Source organism: Siniperca chuatsi, linkage group LG2 (assembly GCF_020085105.1).
Source record: "Siniperca chuatsi isolate FFG_IHB_CAS linkage group LG2, ASM2008510v1, whole genome shotgun sequence".
Classification (NCBI taxonomy): Eukaryota; Metazoa; Chordata; class Actinopteri; order Centrarchiformes; family Sinipercidae; genus Siniperca; species Siniperca chuatsi.
Genome location: NC_058043.1, coordinates 28,417,466 through 28,436,888, shown reverse-complemented (window position 1 = coordinate 28,436,888; position 19,423 = coordinate 28,417,466). Strand labels below are relative to the sequence as shown.

The 19,423-nt window shown below is 39.2% G+C and overlaps 1 protein-coding gene across 13 annotated transcripts in view; it reads right to left on the bottom strand.

The window, feature by feature from the left end:
- The window catches only part of chl1b (cell adhesion molecule L1-like b), a 69,876-nt gene that overhangs the window by 38,236 nt on the left and 12,217 nt on the right, over positions 1 to 19,423 (bottom strand). For 11 of the 13 annotated variants that reach the window (XM_044168558.1, XM_044168486.1, XM_044168529.1 and 8 more), the window contains exon 2: positions 8,653 to 8,818. The exons of 1 other annotated variant lie outside the window; for it this stretch is intronic. The gene's annotated coding sequence lies outside the window, so the exon portion shown is untranslated. Of the gene's footprint in view, positions 1 to 4,007; positions 4,163 to 8,652; positions 8,819 to 19,423 lie in introns of those variants that run through there. One more of the 13 variants, XM_044168503.1, reaches the window with a different exon arrangement.

The following is a 19,423-nucleotide window of genomic DNA, read 5'->3' as shown; positions in this document are numbered from 1 at the left end:
AAATGGGTCACGGACCTGTTTTTATTGGGTTGCCAATTGGTAAATGCATACCGTATTTCCTCAGATAGGGCTTTTATTTACCACAACTGCAGAAGGCCTTTATTTGAAGCAGGCTTGTATTGGAGGCAGGCATTTATTTCTAATTACCTCTGTTTGATAAGTGTAATTGGTCATATTGTAGGGGTGGGTGGATCAATACCAAAATATCGATACTACAGATACTACGTCTCGTTTTGAAGATCGATTCTAGTTACTATTGACTATGGTATTTATATACCATATAGGTATAATAAAAACTAGTAAAAAAGTTTTTCTCTTGCATTTAATCAAGTGTAGAACTGTCTTTGCAAACAACATTCCGTTTTTTATCTTAGTGCATGGATTCTTTGCTTCTCCTCTGCTGTCGTATTGTGTGCACTCTAACAACATACATACCGCGCACCTGCAGTGTGCCGTGACTAGTTTAATCATATAATTGCAGAGATGGCTGAACAAAAGACGATCATTGTTTGGCGCTATTTCACAGCTGTGAATGAAAATGTTGCTAACTGCAATGTGTGTACCAAACCCGGGTCTCACAGGTGGCAGGTGAAAATTCTTCCACTCAGCTAACCTTCAATTCAGTTCAGTTTAATTTTATTTATATAGCGCCAATTCATAACAGAAGTTATCACATTGCACTTTTCCTATAGAGCAGATCTAGACCGTACTCTTTATAATATTATTTACAGAGATCCAACAAATCCCACCATGAGCAAGCACTTGGCGAAAAACTTCCTTTTTAAGAGGCAGAAACCTTGAGCAGAACCAGACTCAATGGTGGGCAGCCATCTGCCGCTGCTGTGTTAGGTTTTGAGAGAGAGAGGGAGAGAGAGAGAGAAAGAGAGAGAGAAGGGGGGTGGGGGAGAGGGAAGGGGGGAGGTGAGAGGGAAGCATAATGCAAATACCACCTAGAATTTTAAAAGAATAATAATGTAATGTAATTGTAGTGGTAATCGTAAAATTAATAAGTTAATAACCTTAAAGTTAATAATAAAAATGACCTTACAATTATTGCTAACCTAAGCTGGCAAATCATTTAGTGGTCATGAAAATGTATTCAGTTTTAGCCTATTGATGATGCATTCAACTCATAAATCATGACACACTGCTCTCCCCTACATGAAAGTACATAGCCGCTTTTAGTAAAAAGTATTGATATTGGTATTGATATTGGTGATTCTGGCCCTGTATTACTTGGTATCAGATCGAAACCAAACCTGTATTGCCCACCCCTATCATATTGTGGCAGGCAGAATGAGAAAGAGAAAGCAGCTCTCTGTGACGTCAACCATTTAATGATATTCAACATCATACAAATTTAATTGAAATATACTGTATGTGTCTGTATCGAGTTGTGCAATTATTTATTAACCATACTATTTCATTAGTAGTAGTTACTCTTGACATATCCCACTTTTTAACACTCATGTGACAGAAAATTTCAATGTATTGCAGATGAAGGATCTCACATATATATGTCTTGCTAAAAATAAAAAAGTAATTTAAGCAACGACCAGTAGAAGTGACGTTAATTAAGGGCAGCATGGGAGCCAAAAGAGCCAATACTGAGAAAAGAAAGGACTCAGCTCTTTCCCATCACCATTCAATACATGTGGCTACAAAACTTTTAAACACAATAGAAAAATTACAACTGGGGTCAGGAAATGTACCAGCCACCTCACTATTGGTTAAAACTATTAACCAGCATGAAAATGACAACATAAACATAAACCACCATGTTGAATAGACACATTACAAACACTCACAAAAAGTAGCATTTGCAACATAAAACAGCTAACTTAACAAACATGATGGCATGATGGGAAATGTGGGCCGTCACTACAACATTTTAGTACGAAGCCTAGTTTTGATCCACTCCCGTTTGCCTTGTTAAAAGTTACTGCATTAAGCTGTTAATACAAACTCAACACCTGTATCCGTTTCAAATTAAAAGCCCTTTAGCGTTTCAGTGGACAGTGCGGGTTCATTAAGAGGTGGTGAAAAACTTAACATTACACTCAGCAAATTCGATTTTTGCTGTGATGTACTTTTATAATGAATTTTATATTCACAGTTTGGTGTGTTCTTTATCAGTAGTTTATAAATGTAGATGTTATGGCAATTCATGATGTATTTTTGTAAGTCTGGGTCCCGGGGAGACACCAAATCTCTCTTTTGTGTCTCGAGCTGAAAAAGTTTGGGAACCCCTGTACTAGTCTAATGGTGTTTTTCTTAAAATGTGATATAACTGCCAATTGTAACAATTTTAAAGCTATTGTTTAGAGTAATTTCTAGAATCCAGTGTCAATGACTCAAAATGATGCTTATCAAAGTTGCATCACATGCTACCAGGTTAAAAACGTATAGACTCAGTTGCCAGTTTATTAGGTACACCTAGCCAAAACTAGTGCAGTCTAATACAACAGTCCTGCAATAAACCCTACCTTCATTAAGGTTGTAATGTTCTGTTTTTGTTTAAATTGTTTTAGACAGGTGCTGATTCAAATATATGATTGTTTTGGAGGCTGGAGTTTGAGGTGCTGTTGAATTGCATTGTGTTATACTGACAGGTGTTTCTATTATCATCATTTATATCAACAGCCTCCAAAATGATCACACAGTTGAATCAACACCTCTCTAAAACAGTTTCAACAAAAACTGAACATCATAAACCTTTATTTTGGAGGATGCAGTTAGGTGTACATAATAAAGTTCACTCACTGGTTGATAACATCATCAATCTCAGACAAGACAGGTGACATGGGGCATCATTCTTCTGCTTTCTGCTTCTCTGTGTTTTCCTCTCTAAATTAAAACTAATAAAATGTTTAACTAACAGCTAACTTTGACACAATTCTCTTAAGGCAGTAAACCAATGAAAGCAAAATGCCAATTCCAAGACCAACATTTCTAACTGAAACAAATTAATTTGGTTACACTTACAGATACAGTAACTACAGTACAATTCAAAGCTATAGTAGCTCATAGCTTAGAAACTATCTAACATTAACATTAATGACTCTGAAATAAGTTATCTCATAATAAAAATATTATACATTTTATATATCATCATACTATAAATATTCAGTCCAAAATAAATGTACTGTTACTGTTCAGTGTCAGTAAATTTGCTTTGGCAAGAGGCAGAATGTATTTAAGTAAACATGGATATAGTCTGTATTTGTTTAGTGAGTGTTCCAGAAATTATCCTGACATACTGTACTGTATTGTATGTTTAGTCTGTTGTACAGTGCAATACACCCAGTCCAGTTGAACATGACTTTAGAATTTTTTTGAATCTGATCTAAACCCTGATTCATCCTGTGAAACAAAAGATGAGCTTTAGAGCTTTGAGATCACTGAACTGGTGTATTTATTTTGTATGTTTGTTTGTTTAGTCAATATACAGAAGTACCTTATTTATTATTATAACTTACTTACTAAAGGAACTATTATTTTAGCATGCTTTGCATACTCCTTACATTCAGTCTTATTTAATTGGCAGAATTCCAAATTTACGGCTGAAAATACTACAAATGCTACTTTTAACTTGTCACATACTCTATCTCCCATGAAACACTTGTGAATGTTCCACAATTCAAGTATCAACATACTCAGATGTGTATCAGACATCGTAAAATATTGTCATTTCTACTAATAATAAAACAATTATTAATAAAAACCTGTAATAGCAGATTGTTCTACTATATGCTACAAAGCTCAGTTTTCACATTAAAGTAGATTACATTTAGAAAATGCAAGAAAACAACCTAATGTAGCTATGGCAAGTCAACTCATTCACAATGTGACTCATAAGCCCGTGATTTTCGTCAGCGTTTTTGTAGAAAGAAAATCTACTGAATGTCTCCCAGAGTATCTCCTGCACATGGAAAGACCAAAACATGCTTAACCCAAATGTGCTGCAACAGCTTTATAGACATCCCTTGATACTATCCGATACTTACAAGATTTTACTTCATTCTCAGCTCTGGTCCCCATGAGATGAGTAGCTATTCCGTTCCAGGTAATAACATCCACAAGAAAAGGAAACCAAGAGTAAAAAAAATCTGATTCACAGAAAAATGGAGTGTTGAGCCCATACTGTGTTGTGTCATACAGACTAGAGACACAGAGGAACAGAGGCACTGTAGTCACATATGTTGCCAAAGCCTCTAGCTTGGCAAAGACGCTCATTAAGCCACTGACAATCATTCTCACAAAGCCCAATCTAAAGGCTATTCACCGGGTGTGTACAAAGGAGAGTGGAGGAATGCAAGTTCCATCTAGCCCCCTTCAATGTCATGAAAGATGTTTGCTGCACCTGAAAGCTCAATGAAAAGTGTTTATTTGCAATGATCAACTGAAGGAAAACTATGAAAATTATACTAGGTGGGATCACAGATCACCTGCTGTGTGAAAATCTGTTGAGTTTTGCTCCTGCTGCAATCTTCCTCTGTCAGCCAGTGACAATCTCCTTAATTGCTAATACCACTGAAGATCACCCAGCATTAGTCCAGCATTGTTGGATCTTTGAAGCATGCTCCTCTCTTACTACTGTAAAACGACATTTGATTTAATGAATCGTTGTTAGATTTTTTTTTTTTGGTATGTGACTGGATTCATTTGGACCTTATTGTTCCACGCTGGTGAACAGGGACCACACTCCACGACTTTACAGATGGACTTGAGTAGAGGCTGGGTGACATGTCAGGAGAAAGCTCAGTGCACAGAGAGTGCTGAGGCTGTCATTAAGACCCTTCCACCAGCCCAACAAAAAAAAAACACAGTCTCTCTCCCACGACACACGAGGGGGATGGGAGGAAGCACCTCCAGTCTGGATGATGTATGGTGTGGACTCTAGTCTGAGACTTGGGTTTTAACGGGAGAAAGGCAGAAAATGAAAGGGGGGAGGAGGGTCATGCTTGAATTATGCTGATGTGGGTTGTAACCGCAGTGAAAAACCAACCAAAGGCATGGCTGCTTCAACGGAACTTGCAGCCACAAATAACAAGGTTATTATCAGTCAAGCCTCACAAATGCTGACAGTTGGGAAATGGTGGAGGTGAGATTGTGTACCTTTTATAGGACTGGACAGATATATTTAGTCATTTAGCAGCTTGTTATGGGCAATTTAAATATATTAATTTGACTGGGAAAAAAAATGTATTTCAGCCAACGACAACTAATTACATTGCCTGCCTTTTCTCTTATATTGAATATAAATCATCTTGATTTAACTTGCAGATTTGCTATTATTGGACTGAAGTGAATGGACTGACTTTTAATTTTATCTAGCTTGAGGTTTTCATTTAGCAAATTGGATTTAAAAGGCAGACGGAGAAAACGATGAAGAAAATGCTGATACTGAAGACTGAGATTTGGAGCTGTGTCGGGGAGACACTGGTCTTTTCATAATGAGAGCAGTCAGCCAAAGTCAGTAACTGAGAACACTCACACGCCTCTGCAGTGCCAGCGCAAGGCCCTTAGAGCCCATAAGCACTCTTTGAGCTACAACAGGATGGAGCTGCCATTATGGCCACACAAACAGAGGGAAGCCTTATGAACTTTGCACAAATGCTTAGTGCTCCGGGGCTGGACAGCTCTGGAAGCCGGGGGAGATGGGTAGGTACCGGGGCGGGCTGCCAGTTCCGAAAAGCTTAGTGTTCATGCACTCGGGCCAGACAAACCTGACATTGTCCTGGGCACTGCCCCGGGGGAAAGCCTCTTCCCCTTTCTCTCCGCTACTCTGGCTCGTTCACACTTCCAGCCCAGTTGATTCACTGATTTGGACATGACTTACAGAGGCAAGAAAGCAAACATTTATTCACACTTTGAACCAATTGTTAAAATGCCATAAAGGAAGTCAGGGAGAAAGTGTAAGCAGATCGTGCAACTCAATAAACTCTCATAAATTTTAACGGCTTATTTTCTGCTGTCACCATGCTTCACTGGCACCTGATATGTCATTTGTCACATTTCCCAGTCTGATATGGTTTGAGCATGCACTCTGAATTCACTTGGGTGGGACTCATTCAGAAATTCAATTTAAAACGAGATAATCCATTGCGTTTTCACGGCAAATGTTTACAACATCTTTAATTTATGACACATCTCCTATCTCACTCAAGCAGCAATCGCTAAATGTTATCTGACCGCTACAAGACGGAGGTCTAGAGCCGTATTGTGTCAGGGAACAAAAATAATGCTCTCTTGACCTGCTGCCCCTCTTGGGCAAGACAAGACCAAATGAGAGGAAAGCACAAACAACACCAGGCCATTCAAAACTAAAGCCATGTTGCCCCAACTAAAACCTCAAAATGTAGCTATGTGTTTCCAAAGCGTGTGCTCACGTGATGCCTAAAAATCTCCTTCAACCTGTTCAGAAAAGATAACTGTTAAACATTAAAAGGATTTTTTAAGGTAGAGCCATCAATCTCCCTTAAGGACAACTAATGTAGATTGCTGAGGTGGCATGAAGACTCATTTACACGTTTTCCACCAATTGGCAAATATGCTGGCTACACACAGTGTGAGGCTTTTAATTGAACTTTGGGCACACAGCCCATTTCACCAAAAAGTCGTCTGTTACTCAATCTGTCAAAAACGGTCAATAAGCCTCTAACCTGGCACTGGCAGAGAAAAGCAGGGCAACCTGTCGTGGGCTGCTACCATGTGCTTTTTACTCTGAGCTCTGAATCAGTATGAAAACCAGTGCATTTCTGTGTATGGTTTTCTTATAAGTTGTCATGGTAACAGGTGTCCCTATCTTCAAACCGATCACTTAGGCACTGATGAAAAGTTGTCCTGGGTTGATGCACTGTAGAGCTGTGTAGTGCATGCTACATGAGCGTGTTTATACTTCAGGTCACAGTTTGGGAATTCCATCACAAAAATTTATTTGAACTCAGCAAGAACCCGTGGATTATTGCCAGAGATGTGACTGGTACTGTTTATGACCTGTGTCTGCAAATAAAAAACAGACAAAATTCCAGCAATGAAATTGCCCACATTTATGTGCAATTCTCCATTATCCGTGGCACTTTAACAGTCTCCTCAATTATTTCCAGATCCGCGCTGACAGCTGATTTATTCAGTGCGGCACACTACAGAGAAACTGATCAAACAACAGATCTCTAAAAACAGATAAATCAAAAACATCCAAGGGGGGCTGCACACATTCTGTGGTTTATCTGAACTATACAAATTGTTTAATATTGTCATAGTGGTGTAGATTAAGAATTGTCTGCAAGCAAGTGTTAAGAGGTTCCAGGTCTTTCATGACAAGTAAAAGAGGAGAGTGTGAAGGGAGGGCTGACTGCAGCCCTCTGAGGACAGGGAGAGCACAGGAGAGACTGTACCAGACTGTTATCCAGCTCTCTCAGCCAGACTGCCGGCCATCAGAGTATCACAGATGGTGCACTCAGTGATCATGGCAGTGATCAGGGGATCTCTACTCGTGATTAGCACACCTACTGAACACAATGTGCACAACAACGTCTGTTCCATCTCTGCGCTGCACAACACCTAAAGTAAGCAAGCAAACACAACATATAACAAACAGTGAAATTAAGCAAGCACTCTGTCACACAAGCTGCACAAATCATCATGTAAAATATTCTTGATTTAATTTAGAACTATTAAGAACATTTGCATGTCAGTAAAAGCATGTCCTTGTAATTTGACATGATTAAAGTTCCAAATTTTGCAAGATGTCAAAAGTGCAGTAAAATATGTTTAATCTTCAAGACTAATAACCATTGTTCACTGTGACAAGAGTTTCAAGATTATATGTTTAACCAAAATTGTCTAGCCCCATTTTTCACTTACAGCTACTGGAAACATCAACAAAAATGTGTCAACCTATTTCTAAAAAATTAAAAAAAGCAATTAATTTAACCACCTCAGAGCCTGGACAAAAGCAGACTGGCCCCTATACTTTCTTATCTTCTCTCATGTAGACAAGTTCAGATGAAGTGTCCACTTAGACCTCAATTTAATCATGTTTCACCCAAGAATCAATAAGCTAGGTCCCCCAGGTCACTTTTACCAATGGAAAAGGCCTCTACTCTATAGCTATTTAAAGTGTGTACACAGCTGACAGAGAATACAGAGGCAAACATAAGCTTGAAAATGAATTCATTAAGATAAATGCAGTGTCTCTTAGTAAAATGTGTAGGCATGGTAACCAGGCTTGGCTCTGTTTTGAGATACACCCTGGACACACAGCCTTCCAAATGGTTGGAGGGATCAGCATACACACATTGGCACACAATGTGCGCAAACATACACACATACACTCACACATGCACAGACCTGCTCACACGAATGCACACTCTTGCCTGAATCAAATCCCCTTCTCCAGAGAGGTTAGCTCAGTTGTAATGAGATTGAAAGGTCCTGCAGGCAGGAAGCTAAATGAGAAGATGATGATCTATATACAAGGATACAAGGTTGATTTATTCATCATTTTACAGCACAGGGGTGTAAAACGAGATTTAGTTGAAGTTCCCTTTTTTGCTACTCACAAAAACAAAAAAAACGTTATAAATAAATATGATATACAGTAGATCGGTGAATAAATAATAAGTCTTAGAAATAATAGTATTTTACATGGGGGAGTGCTGGGGATGAATTTTGCAGTCTCACAGCCTGAGGGAAGTCTGGTGGTCCGGCAGCGGATACTTCTGCATCTCTTTCCTGACGGCAGCAGGGTGAACAGGCTGTGGCTGGGGAGGGTTTTGTCTTTTAGTATCCTTTAGTATCAGTAGCAGCCCACCTGTCAGAGAAAAGGTTTCATGAGGAAACACTCAAGGCACTAGCAACATGCTCTCCTCAATATTATTATGCCAACAAGTAGGATTAATTATTTCCGGAAAACAAGCTTTTTTTCCACCTATAGTCCTATGACAAGAGAAAGCAGGGCAGATAATTTAGTTGCACGCCCACTCATAATAAGCAGTAAAGAGCTAATAGCCTTCTAAGGAGTGTCCTGCTGCCCACTCTTCACACACACATCTCGGGGTCAGCCCTTCAGGAGCACTGAGGCAGAGCAGCCCGTCGCGCTACACTGTTAATCCTGTGGTGGAAAATGTCGGTGGGATCCATCTCACATGGACGCACAGCTAAAGATGAGGAGGCAGACCAATATTTGAGGCGAATTAAAGATGTGTGTGTGTGTGTGTGTGGAGGGTTGGGGAAGTTAAGGGCAAGGCCTCGTCTGTGTGTGTGTGTGTTTTTACACAGACATGCTCGTCAATAGGCTGGCTACACAACTTTTCAAGCTTCATGCTCATGGCCATTCACTGAGCACATAAAAAGAACACTGGCAGGTCTACTTCAGTGTGTGTGTGGGCTGACAATATTGTCTAGATGATACTTTGCCTTAGCAACAGTGGAAAATCCTTGATAAAATGTGCTACCATGCAACAGTACCACACATTTCTTAGTTGTCTTTACTTTTGACTATGGGAAGCATGCAGTGGTGGGAAACCCGTAGCCCTATTATTCTAAGAGCCTCTCTTGATAGCCAATTAGCCCATGTAGAAGCCCACAGGCGCAATTCTGTAAATCACACCAGGAACCGTACTACTAGGCAAATATCCCTTCTGCCTTCACTTGATGGATCAGTGTCTAGTTATATTTTTATTAGGGATGCACCAATATATCAGCCGAACGTATCGGCCGATATGCACCTTGTTGACTGCTATCAGCATATTGGCAAATATGATGACATTCACCGATGGCAGTTTTGTGCTGGCAAAATTTTGAGTTGGTTAAATTTTGTGTTGGTTATTTGTATTTGCTGTATAGCAGGCTAAAAGGATTTTGAAGCAGTTCTTTTTTTTTTCAAAGAATATTTTTCATGCGTACGAAGGTTATATTAAAGGTTGTTTAAATTTGATAAGATAGTGTAATGGGCTGAATAACTTTAAAACAGTTCAATTATTTTTTTATAATGAACATTTCTTTGTTTCCCTGGCGCAAAAGGGGAAATAAATAACAACAAAAACGATATAAACAACATCAAAAAAAGATTGATATCGGCATTGGCTATCGGCCAAATTGAAATAATAATAAGAATTTTAAACATCGTATCTGTATCGGCCCAGAATTTCACAATCTGTGCATCCCTAATTTTTTTGCTACATATGTTGCAGGAAAATCAAGCACAGCACGGGATACTTGGGGCTCAGGGTAGTAGTGGTTCATAAAACTTCAATCAATCAATATAAATTATCCACTGTGTCTGGAAAGGCATGTTCTGGGAAAACATGGACAGCTTAGAGTACCTGAGAAATTTATGGATGAGCATAAAGCAGCACCTGGTGACTTTAGGCAAAACAGGTACAGTTTTCTTATTGGGTGTAATATTGAATGGCCAATCATAAAAATGGCTGGTTTCCATCATTATTTTACTGTTAAGTACAATGATATAACTGTGGAACAAATCATAGAACAGAAAATGTAATCACAGGACAATGTAGATATGCCGATATATCTACCCAACATCAAACCATTATGACAAATGTGGAGTGTCTCACCAAATCAAGAGCTTAAAGCTCACAATGTTTCTAAGAGCTGGTGCCACTTGAAAGGATGCTCGAACAAATGAAACAAATGCCTGCTTCAAACTAAAACATGAGGCACACCCAGAAAGTTATCTTTTCACAACTTGAAAGGACACATGGGGCATAAAAAATCCAGTGAAAGGGGCTTTTGGAGTTGGTGCCTTTGTCAAGCTAACATCAAAAGCGCTGCCAGAAGACAGAATATAGCTTTGTGTTTTCTGTGTGTGGGTGGAGGTCTGCTCTTTGTTGTACTAAAAGTCACATAGAGGAGAACTAACTGCTGCATTTTTCCCACATATTGGCATTTATTATTACACCAATTTGTGACTTAGCTTGACAACCATTTTTTAAAATCCATTTCCAGTGTTACAGTATAGAGATTGTTTTAAACAGATTTTCATCGAGATTTGATGTCCCTGCACATCCAAATGTTGGTCCTCTTGTAGCGAGGACAGCTCAGAATATTCTTCACGTAAAAGAAAGGAGAATAATAAGGTAGTAAGTACAAAGCTTTTTAACAAACATTAAAATACATTAAAATTAAATGTTTTTTGCAATGGTTTTCACCGGTTTCTATATTCAAAATACATATAGATAAACCCCCAGATTGTTTTTTGAAAAATAAAAGCACAATTTACTCAATATTAGAGAGCTCAGATAAGAATTTGGGGCAAAAAGAATTGTTTAGCACATCCTTATTAGAAAATCTTATAATGTTTTCCCCCCTCATTATAAAAAAAATAACATCTTGTTAGCACACAACATCAGCTTATAGCTCAATAACTAACAGCACAGTGAGGTTGAGCTCTGGAGGAGTCAATTATAGCACCCCTCTGTAGACCAATCAATACAATTTGTGTCCAGATTATGAGTCATGAGTGGTGACATTAGCTGCAGTTCTAATTTTTCCATTTATCAAACATTAATTTTGTTCAAGCAAGTTTTGACAGTCCAGAGCATACAAACAAATTAAGCTATGGAGCTTTGAAAAATACAGGCAAAACATGCATTTAGTTTTCAATGTTTGATGTTGCATAAAGGGTTAAGCTGTGGGTGGCTGAGAGGTAATAACAGTAAAAAGCTCTACATTTGAGCAAAGAGGGAGTTAATTCAAGTCTCGAGAGGTATCAAGTGGTTAGAGCAAAAGGAGACTGGTGTCCTCATGTTCTGGTGTATATGTTCAAGTACTGATGCAACTACAGCGTTTAGCTGCAGTCTAGCATCTGCACTGAGTGGGATTAGAATCTAATTTGCGTAATCATAAAATCGAATGTACAACAGGACAGTGTGACCAAAGGAAATGTAGTTAAAAATCATTAGTGTTGGCATGCTATTTGTATCTCTAAAATAAAGGTGTATTGTAATCATGCATGCAAACACTGGTGCAATATAGATTTGTTTTGTGGTTTGGACCCCAGTAACAGGTTAGCCGATGGCGAGCCGGGCACGCAGCTGACCTCCGTGTGTTGGTTGGATAATCAGGTTAACTGATGATTGAACACACAACATTGTGAGCTCCACAACAGGCCATACAAAGGCAAACACCACAAAAGTGAAGAGCTCTATTTGACTAAAAGGTAGCAACAACCTCAATCTTATTATTTATTTTGATGCACATGTCAGTACATTAAAAGCAATGTCAATGATGCAATGGTAAAGATGATGTGTACACTCAGTATTACATAAGAAAAGAACTGTGGATCAATGACAACAAAGGTGGTTCATCAAAAAGGATGCAGCATTGACTAAGCAATGGTAAGCAATCTTTGTCATGGCATAATAGCAGTCCATTTGTTCATGGCAGAATGCTTCATTATTTGACTAAATAGTTCTAAAAGATTGCTTTGAACAGCAGCATTTAGACAGGGTGGAAAACATGTGCACTACTGTCTTAAATTCAGAATTCCTAATGCATACTGGCTGGTTTTATAAAACAAATACTAACATTTATTGGAATTCATTTAGAATATTGGAAAATACATTTAAAATGACGAATAAAAAAATAAAAAAACTAGGGATGCATCGATCCAACTTTTTCTCTCCGATTACAATACCTTAACTCGTGGTATCTCCTGATACTGAGTAACAATCCAATACTAGTGCTGTTTTTCCCAAATTTTGAATCTGTATGTTTTACTACGATTGGAATCATTTTTATGTAAGGTAACATGAGGCAGGGATTACTGTGGCAGTAGAAACAAAGTGGGCACCCGACCGTGACAGGCGTTTTCACATTAGCCAAAAAGTAGCCTTGATGGCAGCTTGTCACTCTGTTTTCCTAGCATTGCACTGTCAATTTACGCTAATGTTTATCATGTACTTGCTATCAAAACATCAATAGCTATTGAGAGTGTAGTCTTTTGAGATTCCATCTCATTCTCTGAATAGTTCAATAATGTCAATCCAGTGTTTGTCTTGTCAACAAACGGCTGTATGCTTTGGATCATGAAATTACATATTGAAAATGGAATTAAGAGTTGAGAGAAAAGTTTGATGTACTCTGTTGTCTAATCATTCAAACTGGTCAATACAACATTGAACCAGTTCCACAGGATGACCAGAATATCACTCAAGGAATACCTTTTGAGCAATTGACATAATATCAATCCAAACTGGCGTGGAGGCTGGAGCCTGGCTCTGCAGAATGCCTTCCAGCACCCATACAGATAAGGAGTAATTACTTTCCAAAGCAATCACTAAGCCCATGCCTGCCCTTCATTTATTTGATTACAGAAAGTTTCTCCAATACAGAACCTTGTGTTACCATCATTTACATATGGGAGCACATAGTTACTGGAATTCAATATCACCCACTGGAATAGCCAACTGTTCCAATGACAGCACCTGTGGTATCGGTCACTTTATTGCCTCTTTTTTCCCTTTAACAAATCCACAAAGAGTATGTGAGGGCTGTAACAAAACCACACAATGGCAGAAACTTTTTATAGACATTTTAAATGTCAAGGGCCATGCTCGGTACAAAACAGAGGTTTCAGTGACTGTAGTCATTGTGAAGAAAAGAAACGTCAATGTTCAGTGTGATATAACTCGCTTGTGTGCATCTTCCAGAAGGAAAACAGGGGATTCAGATGCCCTGTTCCCCAGGAAACCAGCAGTCTTGTTGTCATATTTGTCATGTTCTGTAATGTGTCTGGCTTTTTCCCCAGCCACAGCCACCATTAGGGAGGACTATGCCATGTCGTGACATGGGAACCCTTATAAACGTGTTAAGAGCCGGAGGCATTAGCATTTTGGACGCTACTGAATAGGGGCATTTGTTCCTCTTCCTGTGCCTCCCTGAAAGACTCTATTAAAGGGAGGTTTAGGAATTGCTCTGTTTTGGACATTTGGGACAGCATGGAGAGAGCATTTGACAGTAGATTTTCCTAGAAAACATTTTGTTTTTATTCAGTAATTATGCAATTTTTTTACTTTTATAGTTATTAGTATGTAGACATAAAAATGCCACTGATAAAATAAAAAAATATATAGTAAAAATATTCACCCTTTTCCTGTCTTTTCACAAAGTTTCAAGAAACACTGATGTGTTTTTGCTGCCGGTGCCTGTCAAAGTTTGAAACATGGAATGGTAGCTACAAATACTGTATGCTAAATGTTGTTTGCTTACTAGAAGGTTACTGTGTGACAAATAGAACAAGTCAATAAGAGCAGACTGTGCCTCATTTATGACCTTTTCTAGCTGCCACAGAGGACAAAATCGACCACATATCCAAAAGAAAATATATGTTCCTTTAACAGACCCTAAATACACTTTAAGTGGCACTGTCTTACAGCAGTAAGATATCATAAAGACAAAAGTGCTTAACTGATTCCACCTTGTTGCTTTTTAGGAAGCTGGTGATAGACAGCAGAATGCCTCTCCACTGTTGGCTCCATTAACGAAGGCTTTGATTTATCTCTGATTCTATCTCATGCTGTGGTCACAGCAGGATCTGTGGTCAGTCAGAGGCAGGCTCTTCACTGTCTGACATATAGCTTTCAGCCTTTAACAGTTTATGTGTTACATTTAGAAGGACTACATCATCCATAATGCATATTCCTCCTCAGCCCCATCTAATGATAAACAATGGTTGGTACACTGCATCTTAGCAACATGCGTACACCTCTCAATAGAGAGATTTTCTATCACCACTTGTCTGCAGTGCCCGATTGCTCAGCTGCTAATCCACAATGAGGTTATTGAAAAACAGAATTGATCAAAATGCAAGTGAACTACAAACAGTATACCTCGCTTACAAGCAATTGTAAACCCATGTCAATACATTTAGTTTTGGAGATGTTTTGTTATGTTTTGTATGAAATTTGTGATATTTTTCTATTTTACAAGAAGCACATTCAATTCTGATACTTGTGCTGATTGATAGCAGGGGGGTAAGAAAGTGTTGTTTAAGTGTCATCAAGAGAAAAAGATTATGTTCCCATAGAACAACCTTCTACTTTTATTTCCGTACCCTAATAACAAATCCTAGCATGCCTAAAAACACATTGAATCTGTATCTTGGCAACCGTTTTGAGGCTGCATTTGTAAATAGCAAGACTATCAAAGGACACATTTTTCAGAGGACATTCAAGAGATTAAACAAAAATGTAACTACCTTGGACAAGTGACTGTAGCCTTCTGCCAGCATACCCAATTTTGTGTTTTTGGTTTTGCCATTTCCATAAGACTAATGAATTACCCTCATTGGTCAGGAATCAAAGGTAATAAGATTAAAACCAAACATTAGAGCCAGGCTGGTATATCAGAGGGCTGATATTATTGGACAGATTGGTATAACAATACATGCAAGTTGGCAGAGCAGCATATTGCAGATGAGAACATGACGAATATGTTTATTCTTTAGCTGTAAAATACCCTGCTTTTCAACCATCTTTATACACCTTGATAATCAAAACTAAAGAAATATTTTTCTATTTAATTTAATTTATATTTAATATTTTTAGTTTTTAAAATATTTTTCTCCTGGCCATTAGAAGTCCAGTTTTGGTCAGGCTCCAGCCAAAAAGCAGCACTGGGGATCCCAGCCTCTGCTCTATATGGGGGATTGATCTCCTGCAATATGAGTATTGATCGGTAGGAGAGAGCACAGCCATTGGGCTAATCATCATCAATGACACCCAGTTTGCCAGAATCACATTAGATTCAGAAGCCAAATCATAAATCATATACTATCTGGGGCAAAATCCTGATAAATCCAGTGAAACCAAGCAGAAACCCAAGTACATTTCTGCATTCTATTTGGTTAACCCTATAAGTGGCTTACACAGAATAAAATAAATAATAACAACACATACAGTCTCTGCCATGACATCAATTAACCAGCCTGTTCAGTGGCAAGGACAACAAGGATCCACACTGATTTAATTCTACTTATGATATACAGTGAATTTACCGCAAGCTCTCAGGAGCACACAGTTAAATTATTGTGAAAGCGTATTGATTTGTAAAGTGTACATTTGGAGGATGATTGTGCTTAAAACCAGAGAATGGGCCAACCAAAATGACTGCAGGCTTTTCTGTAAAGAGTTCATTTGGATGGCTGAAAATCTATACTGCCACTACAAAAACAACAGAAAGGGGGTTAGACTATGTCCGTCTTTGCATGTAATTGGAAAAAGATGGCCATGTGAAGCTTTTCACCATGACTGAAGAAATAAACAAACTTGATGAATGTGCCTTGTCATGACCCTGCATTGATTTTCAAATATTGCATTTAATACTTTCTTGAGAAATAGAGGTGATAAATCTTCATTCTACTGAAATATGCTTGGAGACATTTACTACCCCACCTTTTAATGCTGAAATATTTTCCATTTGAAGATGCTTATGTGGCTATTAACAAATTAAGATTCCAGGGATAGCACATCCATAGCACATCTATTTTACCAGCCCCATCCCCCAGCTTAACACTGCCACCACTGTTTGTCTCTCATCCCCGCTCCTCCCTTCACAATATTGAAACGAGTAAACAAGGCCATCTTTTCCAGCCTTTAAATGAAGATAAACGAGGACAAACTCCACAATTAGCCTCCTTTGAAGTGTGTTTAAAAGAGGAGAGTCACCACTAATGCACTCTTAGCTACAAAGGTTTCTACATCCTGCATCCTGCTTTAAAGCGGGAACAGTGAATTCATCTCTCTAGAATTAATTCATGTGTTCACACCCTCAAGTCTCAGATGAGCCCTCTGAATGTGCCGAGGCAGCAGAACGAGGACGGCCATTAGTGTCCACAGCAGTACAGCTCTAATGATGATGGCTGTGGACTTGCTGTGCTCTGCATTCTGGGCACCGGAGCTCCTGGCTCTGGTCAGACAAGGAAGGATTCTCCAGCATGCTCTTCTGTAGATCGCAGCCTTTCTGCATTTACTGGGCCAAGACAAGAACCAAATGGTTCAGAACAACATCCCTTTGATGCACTTAAGCACATACAGCTTTGATCAAACCCGTTTTTTTCCGTTTCGCTCTCTCTCTCTTTCATGTGAATGTTTTACACTGCTGTTTAAGTCCTCAGCCTTATATCTCTTGTTGTAAAAGTAAGCAGTCTGTGCAAAGAAAAAAAAAAACATCTACAAATTAAGCAGACTCCAGTGGCCAACCCCAGCCTTCAAACTGGGTGCTGTTTACTGATAGTGACAGAGAAGCAAAGCTATGCCATCAGTTTAATGGCCCCACCTCCTACTTTAACACAGCAGCAGGAAACCGGTGACATGCAGACTTATAAATCAGCCTCTGTGTGGGGGGTAAAAACATTTTTATACCTTATTGAGCAAAACAAATCCCCCTCTGGTTCTGGTGGGAGCCAGTGTGGGGTCTCTTCAGGCTGAGCATCATAATGGAATCCCCCACCTAGGGCTATGCTTACGGTTGGCTTGATCAGTATTGGCCCCCATTTCACAATTCACAGAAAAGAGACACAGACAGATAGACGTGACTCCACTGGCAATACACACACTCCCACCAACAGTATGCTCCTCCACCTACATACAATATGAATCACCTCACAGACAGTCTTTATACAGTAGATGAATATCCATTACTCACACCACATACAGAGTGTTTTTCCATCTCTCCGGTGTAGTAAGCATGCAGTCACAAAACGATGTAGGAGGGTCCAGACCTAGTAGATTATTATTATTATTTTTTGACTAATTCTTTCAACCACAGCTGTTCTACCATCTGTGAAACCCATGAAGAGAATATAGATTACAGCTCCAACACCAGCAAGTATGTATAAATTAGACTAATATTGTGGGGGTGGGGGGAGTCATTAACTAACCTCATAAAAACCCTCAAGTTAAGAAAAGATGTTGAGGAAAAAAATCTATATCTGAATAGCACAGCTTTACATCTCCCTGATGTAGCAGATCAAAATACCACTGCTGTGATTGTTGGAAAATCCTCCTCTCTTCACTGTGATGCTAATCCCTCTGTCTATTTACAAACTGAGCATCAGTCTCTCTTTGAGAAGACTCATTGTTTTTCCATTCTATTTGAATAGTTCTTTACACTCTGGTCATGTAGCGAATAAGAGGAAGGATGGTGTTTACTTCATGACTGAGATAGCTGAACCCAACCCAAAGGAGGGGAAGCTTTGGTCTAAACAGGGTTGAAAAATTAGGGTTGTGTAAATGGGAAGAAAGAGTGTCCACTGTTGCAAAATCAGCATGAAGGTTCTTTGAGAGCCAGCAAAGTATGTCCATGCTCACTGGAAGGAATGCAGTTTGTTCTATTATGAACAGGGGAAATGTCTGCCAGTGGACTGCCCTTCATAGAAAGGCATAATGCACAGGGTTAATAGCAGTGCTTCAGGCACACTTTCGACCCCAAGCTAAAATCCCATCACACTACAGGTGGTAAATAAAAAGAGGGGCTATTATATAAGTATTAAAGAGGCCTTCGTGTGTTAGTAATGACATTCGACACGGAACAACAGAGAAAGACCTGCCCGTAACCTTCAAACTCTCCACACCTCTTCCACTGGTGAACCACAGGAGGAAGCAAAGCCATCTGTAACTTTGGTTTGACTGCAAAGGGACTGCTCACTGCTCAGGGATATGATCCAAATGTTTCAACAGCAGGTGAGTTACACCACACAGCAGAGCCAAGGGGCCTATACAGCACCGGTTCAACAAGAACACAAGGATACACACCCTGGGGGAATCAGATTTGTGGACAGACTTTCATGAGGGCATGTTGGCGAGTGCTTCACCCACTTCACACTCTGAAAAGGGTAATCACAAATCCATGACACAGGGTGCAAACTGTGGCTCAGCTGGGGCAAGAAGCTGTAATAAAAGGGATTACTGAGGTGTAAAATGGTTTAAAAACAGGAGGTATGAATTTGTTATCTACAGTCGAGGGAAGGCACACGTGAATTCGTCAGCTGTCAGGAAACTGACAGACCTCAAGGCTAATGGTGTCAATTAGACGTGCTTTCTGAGGTGATCTCTGCGAACATCCTGTGTCAAACTGTCATCGCATGAGCACCATGGCCCCTTAAATTATCATGACCCGTGCAGAGCTGGCAGTCTCTTGTTCGACTATTTTTGTTACGTGGATAAATCACAGAAGTGACATCAACATGACTTGAAAGAGCTTCAGATTAATAAATGTATTTTTCAAATGAAAACATAGCACTAAACAGGTGTTATTCCCTTTTAGTGACACTGGAGCTACAGGGTATATTGAAGCCCATCTTAGTGTAGGAGCACATGTAAAAAATTGTCAGCCTGCATTAAAAGTCAGTCTGCAATCTAGCGTCAAAAGGGCCCCATACTGTATAGTGTCAGAG